This window comes from Artibeus jamaicensis, unplaced genomic scaffold (genome assembly GCF_021234435.1).
Source record: "Artibeus jamaicensis isolate MK-2021 breed Jamaican fruit bat unplaced genomic scaffold, CSHL_Jam_final scaffold_2375, whole genome shotgun sequence".
NCBI lineage: Eukaryota > Metazoa > Chordata > Mammalia > Chiroptera > Phyllostomidae > Artibeus > Artibeus jamaicensis.
In genome coordinates, this window is record NW_026522032.1 from 2,492,336 (window position 1) to 2,508,838 (window position 16,503).

Genomic DNA, 16,503 nt, shown 5'->3' on the forward strand with positions numbered 1-16,503 from the left:
CTCATGGTGACACAGTTTGGAAGTGGTCACTGGGCTTTAAGCCCAGTCTGTCAGCCTTAGGTAGTAACCACTACATATACCACCTCTCAGGCCACAGTATAGCCTCTCTTACCCACCTGTCTCCACCACTTTCCACCAGGAAGATTGGGTTGGTTCTTGGAAGACATAGGTCTTATTCCAATTAGATCAGCAGCTCCTTGAGGGCAGAGATGTGGAACTTCTCCACCCAACCCACCCTTCCCCACATTGATGCTATGTAAGGGACTGGGCTGTGCACAGGGCTGCTCATTTATATGTGGCAACTGACTGCTTCCTGGCTTATAGCAGTCTCTTGGGCCTAGCATCTATAGGGCTGGTGGAGAGAACCCTAGAATTTCAGTCAGGAGTCTTCTGCCACACTTCATATCAAAGATCCAGCTTCAGAAATGACTGCCCACCTATCAACAGGGACAAGTCCACACTTCAAGATGGACATTCATCGTGCTGCCCAAGGTCATTCAGCCAAATCATCTAGCAGTTCTAGAACCTCATTAACTTTGTTACCCTCCAGATGTGTTTTCAATGCTTTTCTCTTTCACAGAAATGTTCATTCTTATTTCCTTGAACTTATTTCACAGTCAGTTATTTGGTGCTTTCAGTGCATCTGACTGTTCTATGCTCTTGGCACATTTTAACTTATAGACTTCTTATGAAAACCCTGTAAGTGCTATTATCCCATTTTACAGATGAGGAAGCTGGGGCACAAAGAGGTGAAGTTATTTGCTCCATCCCTGCACCTGGCCTGTCAGGCCCTCCTATGAAGAGCATAAGCCATTCCCTTTCTGGGGGTTCCCACAGCTCAGTTACATCAGCAATCATTCTATATTGAGTTCAATTATATCTATATGTCTTCCTGCCTAATAGGAGTTTGAACTCTCTCAGGGAAGGGATTGCATTTTATTATTTATGGCATATTCATTGCTCAGGAAGGAGTTTGGCACAGAGTTGACACTTAGGGAATATTTCTTAAAGGACTGAATGAAGAGTGTGTGAGTGAGGGAGTGGCCCAGAGGCAGTCTTGACCAAACAAAATGGTGGCTGAGAGATTTGGGGTTTTCTTTCCTCAGTGTCATTGGGGTGGAAGAATATAAATATGGCTCAACAGCTGAGCATGAAATGCAACCACAGATGGTGAGGGGAAGAAAGAGAAGGTCTCCCACCCCATTCTGCCCTTCAGGTAACTGGACCAAACTTGGTACTCTGAAGAGAAAGCCATTTGGGATGATGGGATATCTAGTAAGCGACAAAACCCAGTGGCTATGGGGTCCATTCTGGAGAACTGAGCTCACTGGCTTCTCTGTTGCCCCATCAAAGGTCCCAAGACTATCTGTGCAATTCAGAGAGTCATATGGAGAAGAGAGAAGGACTTAAATGTCACCCTGGGGAGTTGGGATTTGCTTCTTTTGGGCTCAAACATTATGTTTCAGCGACATTGCTCAGTCCTTTCCTTGCTGGCCAAGTACTCTTTGTGAAAGAGTAGAGGGGATTTGGAGCCCAACTTTGGACCATTCAGAAAAAAAAAAAGCTGTGCAAGTTACTGACCCTGAGTTACCCCACCTGAAAAACAAGTAACGTTTTCTGCCCTGCAAGCCTGGAGATAATGGATCTGAGAGTACTTTGTAAATGGAAATGACCAGCCACAGAGAGTAAAGCAGGGGAAGTGCTACTTCTAGCAGTGTTCTGCAGCTTTCCAATTGAAGGCAGAAAAGATCAAGGGCCCAGACCTCAGCCTTTCCCAGTCTCCACCTGGTTGTGTATGCCTATGGCCCAATCATCAGCCTTTTCCAAGCCTCGGTAAAATGGGAAGGAGGAAAGGATAATTACTGGCTCTTGCAAACAAATCCACAATAACACGTGTGGATTTTACCAGCTCCAGATGATGGCCTCCCCTAAGAACTGCAACTCTCAAAGCAGCGTTGGTTTTGAACACCAGCTTCAATACTTACTAGATGACACATAACACTTATCTGGGCCTCAGTTTCCTCACTTATTAAATGGAGACAATAACACCTACCTCCCTAGACTATTATGTAGATCAAATACAAAAGCTTTGATAAGACCTGCTTGTCAGTGGTGGACTCACTCTACTTATTCATTCGCCCTGCCTCATCATTTTCTTCCAGTTCTTGTATAACATGGGCTGCTCAGTTCTCATGCTTACTAATTCTGCTTTTGCCTGGGAAGTAGTTACAGCACCTACCCATAGTTGCCCCTCACCCTCAACTCGCTAGCCTCAGTACACACACCTTCACCAGTCAGAACTGGCAGGAGCCCCTCCTCCTCTTCCCATCACCTGGAAAATTGTAGCACCTGTCAAAGGTAACACATATGCTGCAGTCTGGCTCAAGGGTCAGGGCTCTGTCCATTTGAGAGGCTGGCCTGGCCATGAACAAAAGCTGCTTTTGTGTCAAAGGAGCAGTTTGCCACCTGAGGGGTCAGTAATCAGCCTCCCATATCCCCACCCCCTTGTGACTAGCCAGGAGGGCTGGCTAGCTGTGGCAGTGGGCAAGCTTTGTTTGCATCCATCATTTGGTATGTTCCTCTGGGATTCCAGGTCAGTCACAATAGAGCCACCCTGAGTGGCCTGAACCTCCATGGCAGTCCAGCCTGGACCTGGTTGGTTCTCAGTGAGCATCGGCTCTACCCTCTCATGGTCCAGTTGGAGATCCTGAGTTCCACCCAGGAAGGGGGCAAGCAACTCAGGGCCCTGCACCTGGGCTCTGCCCTCCAGTATTTGTGCCTACCTTGTCCTGCCCTGGAGATCCAGTCTCCCAGAACTCTCACTCTCTCTCTTATGGGTCCTGAGCAGTTCAAGCAATCAGGTCAGAAGAAAGGGTTTCAGAGAAGTCCCAAAGCTCTTTAGGAAAAACTTCTATAATTCCTTCTCCTTGGGCTGTCCTCAGGTAACCCATGCCGAAGGCTGGAAACAGAACTTGGCAATGCACAGGTTCTTAGTTAAACCGCAGCATGTCTTGAACAGATAGGGGCATCCACACATAGCTGTGAAGGGGCACAGCACCAGGCCAGTCCCCTGTACTTCCCTCACAATAATGGGTTAGAAGCCAGGCTCTGCCAACCAGGAACCCTAGAGGAGAAAGAGCTGTGTGAAAATGCCCACTTGAGTCAATCAGAAAGCAGGATTTAGCCTCAGGTCAGCTGCAACCTCCAGACTGGAGACCTCAGGGACAGGGGACTACATTTCCTGTCAAAAAAGAACCCCAAACCCTGTGCAGTGAGAGTCTCCATGAAAGCAAGCATTGTATTGTTGTCTTGATACCTGGAGCAGTTCTGGCAGGGTAGGAGGGTCCAGACTGGCTGCTAAAACTCAAGGCCCAGGGATAGGGCCTCCAGATCAGCATCCCCTTCCCTCCTGCTCACTCTTCTCCCCTACCTCTTCTCTTCCCAGGCCTGGATGTTCTGTGTTGTAGTTTAACCAAAGAGGCTGTTCTCTTTGACCAGTTATTGTCCTCCACACCTGGGGGAGGAGAGAACAAGGGGAGCACTGTACTCCTCTCCGGCTTTGACTTGCTGTGTAACCTTGGGCATATTACTTACCCATTTAGGGTCAATGGTATCTTCATCTGAGCATACAGCAGTTAGATGCCTAAAATCTGGGCTTGCGAATTGTGCCTCGCAGTGGCAGGGGAGCAGCCTCAAGGCCTACCTTGGGGATGTTGGGGAAGACAGAGCAAGGGGAGGCTGAGTCTGGGGGCTCTTGGCCCCCACACTTTCCCCATCTTCCTAAAATCAGAACCATGCTGCTTTGTGTCTGTTTTATATCTTGGGGTTCCACATCGGATTCAGTTTGGGGGGAGAAAGAAAAAAATTTTAAACCAATGGACTAGATATATATTCCTCTTGTACCTGGGCCCCAGTTACCATCTGAGTGATCATAACATGCTATAATATAAGTAAAATGTTTAGGACAGTGCCCAGCACATAATGATGATGACAATAACAGCTACCATCTATTGAGCAGCAACTATATACCAAGCATTGTTCAAAAGCTGTAACTGGGTGAACTCATTTGATCCTTCCAAAACCTTCTCAAGAAGAAGACACTATTATTATCGTGATTTTATAGATGGATAAAATCTGTGCTCTGAGGCACAGAGAAATTAAGCAGCTAGTCCGAGATCACACAGGTACTAAAAGATGCAACTGGGATTTGAATACATGGGTATGGCCCTAGGACTCTCATTCTTAATCAGTACAATTATTGGTTTTCAATACATATTTAGTTATTTTTATTACTCCTGTGGTAATTGTTATTTTCACTGGTAAATTATGTTATCCTCCTCTGTAAAATGGGCTTAGTTCACTTTGCATTGTGACTGCGTATCTAAAAATCAGATCGTAGTTGGAGAGTGGGTGTGTTCTTGCTTTGGCAGCCTGGCCTGGCTGCCTGATGCCCTCATGTGCCAAATCTGCTGAGGTAAAGCCTACATTCTGGGCCTACTTCTCCAAACAGTGGGCAGGGGGGAACTGCTGAGTTTGCTAAGAAAAGAAAGACTGGCTCATAAGCTCAAAGCTTAGAAGAAACCAAGCAGCAGAACACTGGGAACTTATTAAGTGGCTAGATGTCCTGCATGAGACAAGATTACAGATGTGCTACACTCAGCCTTTACTGACCCCACTACTGTGAATGTCCTCCACTCACCTGGCTCAGCCTGCTTTCTTCCCTTTTTTCTCTTTTTCTGGTCTCCTCTATTTTTTCTTTTTATCTCTCCTCCCTCTCCTTGCTCAGCAAGACCCATAATAACTTGCTAAACCACAACCCTCATATTTCTTATATTTCCACTTTCCAGGGGAATTTTGCAGTCGGTCCCAACTGCTTCACTGGATTGACCCCCCCCCCCGGCCATATTCATCTTTTCTTGGGTCCCACCCACCTTCCCAGGCTACTTCCCTAAACCTCAGCCCATCAGACCAGAGGCTTGCCCCTTCCTGCCGTTACTTGGTCATCAGAGCCACCAACTCCCTGGGCAAGGTCCTTCCCTTTACTGGGTCTCAGTTTCCCTGTCACTTAAAGGTGGAAAGGGAATGATTGGACTAAATAATATCTGAGGAACTTTCCAGCTCTAATTTTCCACAGTTTTACATCTGGTACATTGAGAAAATGGGATCTTCCGGCCCGCTTTATCTCTCTCTCTCTTTCTCTACCTCCCTCCCTACACACATACACATACATTTCTGTGCTCATATATGTGCGTGGGGCAACTCTGAAAGCATTAATCGGGGCCAGAATCTGAGGAAATGGGAGCTGAGGAAGGTAGAGGGTGTCAACAGTAATTGCAGATTTTTCAAAGTGGAGCAGAATTTTGAAAGCCAAGAAAGTTTAGAAAAGTGGCCCTCTCCGCTGGGTTTGGCTCCAAATGAAGGTCAAGGAATGGTGTGCCCAGAACCGGGGCAGGAGCAAAGCATTGACCCTTCTAGGTGTGATGCACTGCCTGAGATTCAGCTCATGTGCCTGGCATTCACCACACCTTCCTGTTCCAGAAAGGTCATCTGGACTCAGGGCAGTGGGGAAGTCGCTCCAGATGGGTTAGGTTTCTGTTCTCAAGGTACTTACAGTCAAGTCACAGAGACAAACATGGAGATAAATAGAGCACCTCTTATAGTTTCCAAACTGCTTTCATTGGTTTTTCTTTGGTCCTCACAACAAGCCTGTGAGATAGGAGAGGAACTGTTATCCCATATTACAGAGCAGAGGAAGAGGACTGAGAGTCAAAGTAGAGACAGAATTCACCCAGGCTGAATTCTGAGCAGCAAGTGAAGAGCTGAGACATAAACCTAAGTGTTTGCTCTCCAGAGCTAGCACTCTGTCCAAAGCATCATGCTCTTGCATTTTCAAAAGCTTGGACAATAGAAGTTTCTTGGGACAATACAAAAAAAAAAAAAAACTTCCTAAGGAAAGTGGGAGTGAGGGGATATGAAACTCTGCTATTCATTTCACATCCAGATATACAGGTAGACATTTTTCTTCAGAGGATGTATTTTATTTCTAGCCTATATATGAAAGGGAAAAGCTGCAACACAAGGCACAACATGATCCATGCTGCAAGACAGATAGATATACAGTATTCTGGGCACACGAAGGGGGAGGGGACAGTATTTGACCTGAGCTTCACAGAATGGGAAAGATCTAAACAGACTGAGATCGAGACAGGGGAGTCACAGAATCTCAGAGACTCCAGCCATCCACTTCCCAACTCAGCAGCTGTTGCTGGTTTCTGAGGCTACAGACCTGCCTAAAAGGAATTCTTCCTGAACTATTAGGTGCATATAGTGGGCAGGATTTCCTGTTTTCTTCCTTTCCTTATTTTATATTGTGAGCTACCTGGGCCAGAACCCAGGGCTTGGGAAACACTTGCATCATCCACCCACCCCTCACCTGGACTGTGATTGTGAATTGCTCTGGAGATGTCCAGCTTGGGGCAGTCCAGCCAGACACGGGCAGAAGGAGCCACAGGAACCAGCACACTTACAGTTAGAAAGGGGCCCCAGCCAGGCCTCCCCACACTGCTTTTCACTGTTTTTCTCTAGGGTTCAGGATTAAGTATCAAACAATCAGATGATTAGATGATATTTTTGAAAAATCACACTTTCGGAAAATCAAAGTCAAACACCTCTCCAATTAAGGGTCACATAACCATCGTGTGCAGGCCCTTAAAGGACCTTAAAAACTACCTTATCCAATCCCCTCATTTTAATTCTGGGAAAATTGGGGCCCAGAAGGAGAAGACATTTGCCCAAGGTCACAGAGCTTGTTAGCAGCCAAGTCATCATGTCTGGTTATACTTTAGCCCTCACTGACAAATGACCTTTGCTGTGAGCGGGGCTTCCAAGGGGCTCCTTGGCAGACACGAGAAGGCAAGCACATCTGGTCTTTGGAAACCTCAGGTGTATAAAACAGGTCTGACCCTCCTCCCATCATTCCACCCAAAGTTGCCCTCTGGCCTGCACGCTGCCTCCCAGCAGTGGGGGTGGGGCTTCAGAGTCATGATTCAACCTGGGCCCTTCCCTTGTTAGAGGCCCAGGGGCTCATTCCTGAGGCCTCAGCTCCTGCGTTCTTAATCTCAGATCAGACTTCTGAACCAAAGAAAACATCTTCCCCTTCCCTCACCCTACTACCTGAGCTAGTTATGGTGGTCATTTTCTGATCATTAATAACTATAATTTGTGTATTACTTGGGAGCTTATAGAGCACTCTCCCTCCCACTATCACACTTAATTCACACGACAACCTAAGAGTTGTGTATTTGGATCCTCATTTTAAAATTGAGAAATCTGAGGCTCAGAGAGGTGATCACATAGCTCGTAAGTGGCAGAATTCAGACTGAGAACTGTCTGAATTTTCCAGAAACTGAGCTCTTTCCAACTGTTTAAGGCTACCTTTTTTGCTTGTTTCTTAGCAAGGATGGATGAGTAAAAGGATGGACCAAATAGTTCCTGAGCATTGTCTCTGTGGCTGGCTCTGTATTAGGCATGAGGATGCAGAGGGGAATGAGACACAGTCTGTATCTCTGGGAGCCCAATGTATCAGTGAGTGCCTCTCAAACTTTTGCACCAAAATACCCCACATGGCTAAACATCCCTACACAGCCTGAAGGAGCTAGAGAAGCCACGCAGCTGGTCACAAGTGAGTGATTCCTTTGAGGCCTCTGCTTTTAGCTTACAATTAATTCATGTGAATATAGCATGCCATTTCATACCATATATGTATGCTTGTTATAATATACAAAGGATATTTTGTCCCCAGATCTTTTAGGAAAAATGGACCATTCCTAACAGATGCTTTTGAAACATCTTTCAGCATGCTTATGTCTGGCCTGGGGGTGAAAAATAGCCTCCTCTGAGAAGCAACAGACAGGGGTAAGATTTTGTGTGGTGAAGGTGTTGTTACTCTGAAGAACTAGTAAAGAGGCACTAGGCATATGTGACTCACGTATATATGTGCCTGTACAAGCTCCAGAGGTGGCCGGAGCTATTCCTTCATGACCACGTTGCTGTTGCACCCAGATGATCCACACTTCTACTCCACCAATTAGCTGTGAACTAGCCATGCTCTGCAGCCCAGAAACCAGAACTGGGAAGGACAAATGGGGTTCTGGAGGGTTTTTTTTTTAAGATTTTATTTATTTATCTTTAGAGGGGAAGGGAAGGAGAGAGGGAGAGAAACATCAATGTATGGTTGCCTTTCGTGTGTCCCCTGCTGGGAATTGGCCTGCAGGGAACCAGCCAGCAACCCATGGAGGGTTTTTTTTTTCTAAAATACCTTTTACATTGGCCCTTTTAGTAACTATGATTGGAAAATAAGATGACATTCACTGCCCAGTGACAGAGACCTGAGAGGAAAAAGCCAGGCAAACTTATAGCAGGTCATGTGGGGTGATGAAGTATTGGTTTTTGCCATGTGTAATGCACACCCACATTTTGTGCACATTATACATGGAATTATTATACCCATTATTAAATCGTGATATGTGCTCATTATACCCAGGTATAATGAGCATCCTTATTTTTCCCTCAAAAATTTGGGCAAAAAACTGTGCATTATACATGGCAAAATAGTTACCCTGAGAGGTATTTGGGGACCGGGAAAGCACTTCCCTGTTTTTGCTGGCTTTGTTAAGACAAAAGCACACGTTTTTTAAAACCTGAATGTTGTCCTGCCATTTGCTTGTTCTGGACTTAATTTATGTCTGTTTTCTTCCTGATTTTAAAGTCAGGTTCTGAGTCCCAGCCTACTTTGATGATCCTCAAGGAAACAAGCAAAGGGGCTTGGCCTCTCTCTTGGGCCATAGGTTAAAGGGAGCAGGGCATCTCTGGGGACCAGATGTGGTGATAACAGCAGTGAGATCAAAGGATGACAGCCACAAGTGGCGCATGGTGGGGGAGATTCTGAACCTCCTTGAGAGTCTCCTTTTGGCCTTTTCCTATTTCCAAACCTTGGAGGGCTTTGTGTTTTGTTTTTAATAACAAGGCCGTTCCCTTCCCCTGTGGAATGTACTCCCTGAAATATCATGCTCCAGGGGCACGTGGACACAGAATTGGAAGCCTCTGTTCTCAGGAGCTCAACTTCCTATGTTTTCATTTTTCTTCTCAAAAAACTCAAACCAAACCAGCTCTTCCTGTTTCTGGGTTTGGGATGTGGAAGATCACACAGCAGGGACTCTCCAGCAAAACAGGTCAGAAGGGGCCTTTGAAAGCTGCCCCTTGGCTGTCCTGCAGAGGAGGAGGGCTGTTTGAAAGGAATTTAGTCCTATGGAAAGAGGAGGAGACAAGTAGAAAGGCTGTGCAGAGGGAGCAGCTCTGCTTCTGGCACCAGGTTGCTTTCCTTTGCCTTTTGCCCTTACCCTTTCTCCCTCCACAACCACCAAAGCCTGGGTACCAGAGAGCCTCCAGCAGCTGAAATGCTGGTCTTCAGCCATTGGTGACTACCAATTTGGAGTAAGTTTAGAGAAAAGTCATCAGGACTGTGAGAAATCATTTGAGGAGCTGAACCTGTTCACTCTAGGGAACATTTCTGGGAAGGACATTATAAATGTGTGGAGACTTGAGTTCGAGTTTCAGTTTTACCACCAACAAGCTGTCTGCTGTTGTGCAAGTAGATCACCTAACTTTTCTGGGCTTCACATTACCCAGCTACAATGAGAACATCAGACTATATGAGCTACCAGGTCCCTTCCATCTCAAACTTTGGAAAATTCTAAATGCCAGCACTTTAGTCATAAGGAAGAAGGAACATGTGACTTTCATGAGACACCAAAGGGTAAAAAAAAGGACTATCAAGTGGAAGCTGTGAGGCAGATTTTGGGTCAATATAAAGAAGAACTTCCACTGATCACACCTGGAAAGTGTGGGGCAAGCCCCAGTGGGCACATAGTAGGAATGGTATAAAAAGCAGCCCGTTAGCCTTTTGAGCATTGGACTAGAGCAGCAGTCTCCAACATCTACTTTTGTATGGCCACTACAGCTTCCAAATGAAAACTTCATGAAATCTCAAGAAGATAAAATAGATTGAATATTTATTTATTCGGCTGAATAATACACCCCTCAACTCTGTTCTGCCCTCACTTCCCACAGAGAATTTCTAGGAACTCTAGAGTTCCTCAGTACCAGCTTTGGAAACCACTGGTTCATATCATCCTTAAGTGCAACTTCTTGGCTTGAGATATAGGGCAACCTCCAAGTTTCAAAGGTTTGGTGGAAATGTTTTTTACATTGCTCTACACCAGTGGCTGAAACTACTAGACCCTCGAGGTTCTGTCTCAAAACAATTTGTCATTTGGAACAAGTCAGGGCCCTGAATCCATTTGTAATAGCTAGTTCAGAGCTGAAATAAGAAGGAAGAAAGGCTTCTGAGAAGAAGGCAGTAATCTCATAACCAGGAGCTCTTTTGCTATGCCATCAAAAATAAAAGACACTCTGGAAGATTCATTGTTTATGTGAGGCCCCGTGCTTAGTTCTGGGAAGATGGAGGTCAGTCAGATATAGTCCTTGTACACCATGACCTCATGTTCTATGAAAGACACAGAAAAGAGGCAATTTCGAAAGAGTGTGATGTGTTATAATAAACATATGGACAAGATGTGAAGGGAGGCCAGAAGCCAGCTTCACAGGCAAGTAGAGGAGCTGCCAAGACACACCCAGTAGAGAGTGTAATATGAGAATTCATTATACTTATAGAAAATAATGAGTCACCTCATGGAACTCAGAAATGTGGAGATGTGGTGAGAGATGAAGAAATAAAGATATGTTGTTTAAGTTGTGAAGGACCTAGAATGTCAATGCAAAGTCCCTACCTTTGGACTTTGACCAAAGGTAGGGAGCAATCAAAGGTATTTGAGCAAGGTTAAATTTTTCTTTGAAAGAGAGAACTCCAGTAGTATGTAAGGTGGACTGGAAGGGAAGGCATGGTAGCAGGGAAATTAGTTCGGAAGCCATAGCAAACATCCATCCATGCCAAAGCTGAGGGCTGAGATGGAGGGCTATGGTGGTGTTGATAGAAAAGAAGGGCACGTTCAGGAAACATTACAGAGAAGTTTCATGGGTATGATTTGGTGACTGGATAGCAACAAAGGAGAAAGATGAAGGAGTCTAGGTGATTCCCATGATTCTTGCCTGGGTGACTGGATGGATGATGGTAACCTAACCAAGAAAAGGAGCCCTGGAAAATGAGGTTTCCAAAAGAATGATGAAGAATTTTGATCTTTAGTGCTGAGTGTGAAGTACTTGTAGGACCTTCTGGTGAAAGTGTCTAATAGCACTTCCCACATCCTTTCCAGACCTGTCTCTCTACCATTCCTTCCTGAGCCCCTGTGTAGCTATCGCATGCTCACCAGCCCTTGCTCTGACCTTCTGGATTGGCCCAAACTGTGAAAGTGTCTGATGAGGTTGTGTCTCAGAACATTTGCCTGATCTATATCTGTAAACCCGGGCCTGACTTTCTGTGTTGCATTCCTGCATCAGGAACCTGGGTTTCCCAGCTCCTTTTTACCACAAAGAAAGCTGTTACACTCCTCCACAAGTCTGGAAATCTTTCCCCATCTCAAGGAACATCTTGAAGTTGCCCTTTGCACTGACCTTATCCCTGCCTCTCCCTCCTTTCAGTCTGACTCTGGCAGAAGTGGCAGTCGGGGGATGGGGAAGGATGACACAGAGTCAGAGTGCAAAAGACGATGGGGCCTTCTAGTTCAACTTTCTCATTTTTCAGACAAGGACACTGAGGCCCCAGGAGGGGAGACAACTAACTCAAGATCACAGAAGAAGTTAATGTCAGATCTGGGACTAGATCTTAGAATTCTCAACTCACAGTCCAGCGTTTTTGCCTGAGAGGAATTCACTGTACATCACGGTCGAAAGATTTCCTGTCTCAAATGATAATCAATTCCAGATACCCCCTAACTAAGTAGATCTTTCTACTATTCCAACTTGTTAGGTAAAATATCTGTCAAATGATAGATAAGCTATGACCCGCAAATGTTCTTCATATAATCGCAAATCCTAATTGACCAGATCTGTCAAGAATTAGTTACAAGAATTATTTAATCATTTTCAAAAGAAAGGAAGTTAATGGAATTATTATTCTGATGATTTTTGTAAGCTCAGCATTTTAGTCTACTACTGCCCTCCTGAACTTTACAAGTGATGGCCATCACAATTTAAATAAATGTATTTGTTTCTACACTTTCTCCCCTTTTAAACTGGTCTCTCAGTCCTCTCGGAGATGGAGGGAAAGGTCCTGGGTAGCTGATGGATGGAATCTGGTGCTGAGGCCAAGCCTGTAGCCAGGCTGGAGCCACTTGGGTTGGGGAGCCAGGGCTCTTGTTACAGGCCAACTATTACCCCCCAGGTTGCCTCAGCCACTTCAGCAGGAGCCTAGAGAGAAGTCCTGAATGGCTCCGGCCAACAAAAGGACCTTTGTGCACTGGGACCAAGGGGCCTCAGGGAAGATTTGGTGCAAGGGAGGTGCAAGGGAAGGTCAGCAGCCTCCTCACCTCTGCTCTCTGCTGGGAAGGAGAGCTAATGGGTTAAGCAGAAGTGTGGGGTTTGGAAGTCAAGAAGTCATTGACTTAAAGAGCAGCAAGATACCTTACAGATCACTGAGACCAAACCATTCATTTTATAGTTGGGGACACTAAGTTAAGGCCCAGAGAGGGGAAGGGACAGGCCCAAGGTCACACACACAGCTGGCAGAAGGCAGACTCAAAACTGAAACCTAGAGCTTCTGATTCCCCAGTCAAGTGTTCTCACTTCAGTACTTGTGAGACAGTTCAGAATTGGATTTCATTTAGAGGGAGGAGCCCCCAGAACCTACCTATCTTCATCTCAGGAGCAATTCATGCTTAACAACAGGATGTGAGAACTTGGAAAAATTATGAGGTGATGTGGGAAACCCAAGAACACCTAGTGAGTCTTGGAGTGAGTCCCAAATGCTGGAACCATCTCCTAACCCACTGGTTTGTGCTACCATAACTAGCTTGTTTTTTCCAATGTTTGGTATTGTTATACAGGCTCTGGCATAAATAATGCCTCTTTTTATTACAAAATATTTTATTACAAAATCCTAAGCATGTAATTCTGTAACATAACAATATCACATTCAAGCACACCATATGATATTTTAGGTGAAATGTTTAAACTAAAACTATAAATTATTACACCCATATTGTTACCCTACCAATCACACTCAAGGAGGCCTTACTTCTGCTGGACCCTGTATTTATGGGATGATTTTGCACAAGACATTGACATCTTGAATTGTGACAGATACACATTGAACTTGATATGTGTTAGAAGAAATATAACTAGTTCCTCAAACCCAAATTTTATAGATATTAGAGCTTAAAGTGAGGTCGTTTAAAATTGGGCTGCTTTTAAGAAAAACGATAAGCATATAATGGCATAGGATAAAGTGATGGCAAATATTGTGAAGTTGGTTCACATATAAGCAAATGTTGGAAAATATTGTACTAGTGAATTCTTGAGTTATGATGGCAGGACCATCAAAGATCATTCAGGCCATACTCCAGGGCCTGGGCAGCCCTACATATGTTGAAGCCATTTGGACATTGTTTTTGTTTTCCCTTAAGATTTTATTTATTTATTTGTTTATTTTAGAGAGAATGGAGGAACAAAGAAAGAGACAGAAACATCAATGTGAGAGAGAAACATCGATTGGTCGACTCTCATACATGCCCCTAGAGCCCACAACCCAGGCATGATTGGGAATGCAACCAGTGACCTTTTGCTCTGCAGGACAATGCCCAACCAACTGAGCCACACAGGTCAGGGCCGGTTGGACAGTCTTAATGTTCTCTTGTGAAGATGGTACCAAAGGTTTTCTCTGTCAATGACCCTACGTAGGACAAAAGCAGTAGCATTTTAGAGAAACCTCTGATTGACTGATCTTAAAAGCAAGATTAGATATGCAAACCACATGCAATTGCCACCTGTGAGTCAGAGTCTCAGCTTTTTCTTCTCTAAAAAGTGCCTTGTTGGTCATCTCCTCTACTAATTCTGTCCCACTGTGGTAGAACTTATAAGAATGGCATATAAGAACGCAACAGGCTCAACGTGCAAATGGAATATTAAGGGTCAGAGAGAGGAATGTTCTTCAGATCATTCAATCATGAGAGGCACAGTCAAGACTGGACCCCAGGTCTCTTGACTCCCAAGTTAATGTTCATTCCACCACTGCCCTACATTTCCTTCTCCATTGCCCTTTCCTCATACTCCCCTCAACCTCATCTCCACCCCAATTCAGGTAGCTGCAGCCTCCACTGAAGTCTTGTCTGGCACAGCTCACTTTCTTTAGACCTGAACTCATCAAAAACCCAAGAATCTGGTAACATGGGTCACCTCCAGGAGGATTCTGGGTGGTTAAGGGACAGAAATGAGAAGGCTTTATTTTGAGCCTTTTTAATTTTGAAACATGTGAAGGTATTACTAGTCCAAAAATAAATAGCAAAACAAAGAGTTCTGTTTCTTCCCTGAGCTAAATCTCAAATCTCATTTATTCAGCCTTATGAAGTTTTTTATGTACTATCTCCTGATCTGTAGAAGAACCCCATGCAATAAATTGCCCCATTTTATAGATGTGGACAGTGATCCAAAGACAGGAAGTTCCCTGTCTGGGCTCACACAGTGAATCAATAATGAAATTTGGGCTAAAATCCAGGACCCTGATCCCCAGTGCCTTGATGCTTCCATAGCCACACCCACAAAGCTCATGATTTGTGCCAGATTATCCTCAGATCAGCCTGAACCAATGTGTTCACATTTGTCCTTAAATAGACATTTTCAAAACTTTAACCTAAAGAATTAGCACAACCAGTCCCAGCTCAGCTCTGTTGGTGGCCACCTCTTCTGCCTGGTACCACCCCCTAAAACACACGTGTCTGTCCTCTGGAAGCCACAGACCACTGAGCCACCTGGTGCCCACCCTCCCAGGATTCAGCACTGGTGACTTGGCCTGGCACAAACATTCTAATGAGGCAAATTGGCAGCTGCAAAGGCATTCGTCTGGGGGGGAGGGTCACTATTTCAGGGCCTGAGGGGTTTCTTTTTAGCCTTTGCAGCTGGTGTCTCTGAAATGGAGAAGTTTGTCCTTCCCCAAGTATGGGCAGCCCACAGATCTTGTGCCCCCAGAAGTCTCTGTTGCAAAGCAGGAACTGTGCTCAGCAAGAAGGCCTGGAATAGTGATGGGGGGAGGTGGGTGGGTTGTGGAGAAGCAGATGTATGTTGTGTGCTGATCAAAGCAGTGTTCCTGCTTCAAAATAGGTCCCCTCTCATCTGCTGTCATGGCAATACAAATAAACACCTCATCCTGTTGGCTCTTCTTCCTTTTTAGCAACTACCACGCAAGAACTCGGGGTCTTAAGGTGGAAAAGTCTTTGAGAGGTCATCAGATCCGCTGTCTACCTCTTAGTAACACCGTGTCTAAACTAGCTCCAACTACCTGGGGAGGTCCTCGGGACCTCACACATGTCCTTAGCATGTCACTTGTTAATTACTGACTTTCTGTTCCATGTGACCCCCAACCCTAACTGCCACCTAGGAGCTGTACTCATTCAAGTCATGAACTCATCCTGATGAAAAACTGGAGCCAATAGACATGGCTGAGATGGGGCTGGAGTCAGGAGGATGGCCTAGAAGACCTCAGCAAAGTCCAGATGATGGCAGGAATTTAGACGCTAGCAGTCAACACATTCCAGGCTAGTATCCTCCTTCCTTTTTCTCCCCAAAGCAGCCATCGTCCTCTGGATGACTGTGTCCTCCTTAACAAAAGAAGTTGCTTCCAGAATGACACCCACTTGTCCATACCCAAGTAGGACACCAGAGGGAGAAGGCAGATTGGCAGTCAGGGAATCAGGCTCAAAGAAACTTGTTAAAGAGAAAAATGAGGGTTTGTTGTTGTTTTTTTTTTTACTCTCAACGCTACCTATATCCCCCGAGTACTAACTACTCATCTTGGTAGGCTTCCAGATAAAGCAAATTGTGGAAATAGCAAAAGCACTAACGCTCAAATGTCAAGTCTCTTTCCTTTACCCTCCACTTACCTGTTGCATTTTTCAGCATACCTGCCTACCCTAACATACTTCCTCCCCAGTAGACAAAGGCCTCTGAGAACAAGGGAAGCATATGGGTAGCTGCCACTTGCTGACAGCTCTTCAAGGAAATCCTTCCCTGGCTTTCTAACCAGACAAAGCCCTCCATCCTAGAAATGAAGAAGCTGTGCGTGCTTACTCACCTCCAAAAGGCCAGGCCCATGTAGCCCAGGAAATGCCCACTGGAGGGAGACAGATCCTCTCCAGATTCTGCACCTAAGTCATTGCCTGAACTGCCCAGGAACCTAATCAGCCAGCCCAACAGGGGCACGAGAAGCTCAGGCCCATCTCATGCTACTTGTGAGCCCCACCGCACATGCACACTTACCAGCATTCTTCCTCCCATGCC

At 45.3% G+C, this 16,503-nt stretch overlaps 1 protein-coding gene across 1 annotated transcript in view; it reads right to left on the reverse strand.

The window, feature by feature from the left end:
- Nucleotides 1–16,503, reverse strand: part of STARD8 (StAR related lipid transfer domain containing 8) — a 59,028-nt gene extending 42,525 nt beyond the window's left edge. Inside the window, exon 1 of the mRNA XM_053656650.1 lies at nt 16,483–16,503. The gene's annotated coding sequence lies outside the window, so the exon portion shown is untranslated. The remainder of the gene's footprint in view (nt 1–16,482) is intronic.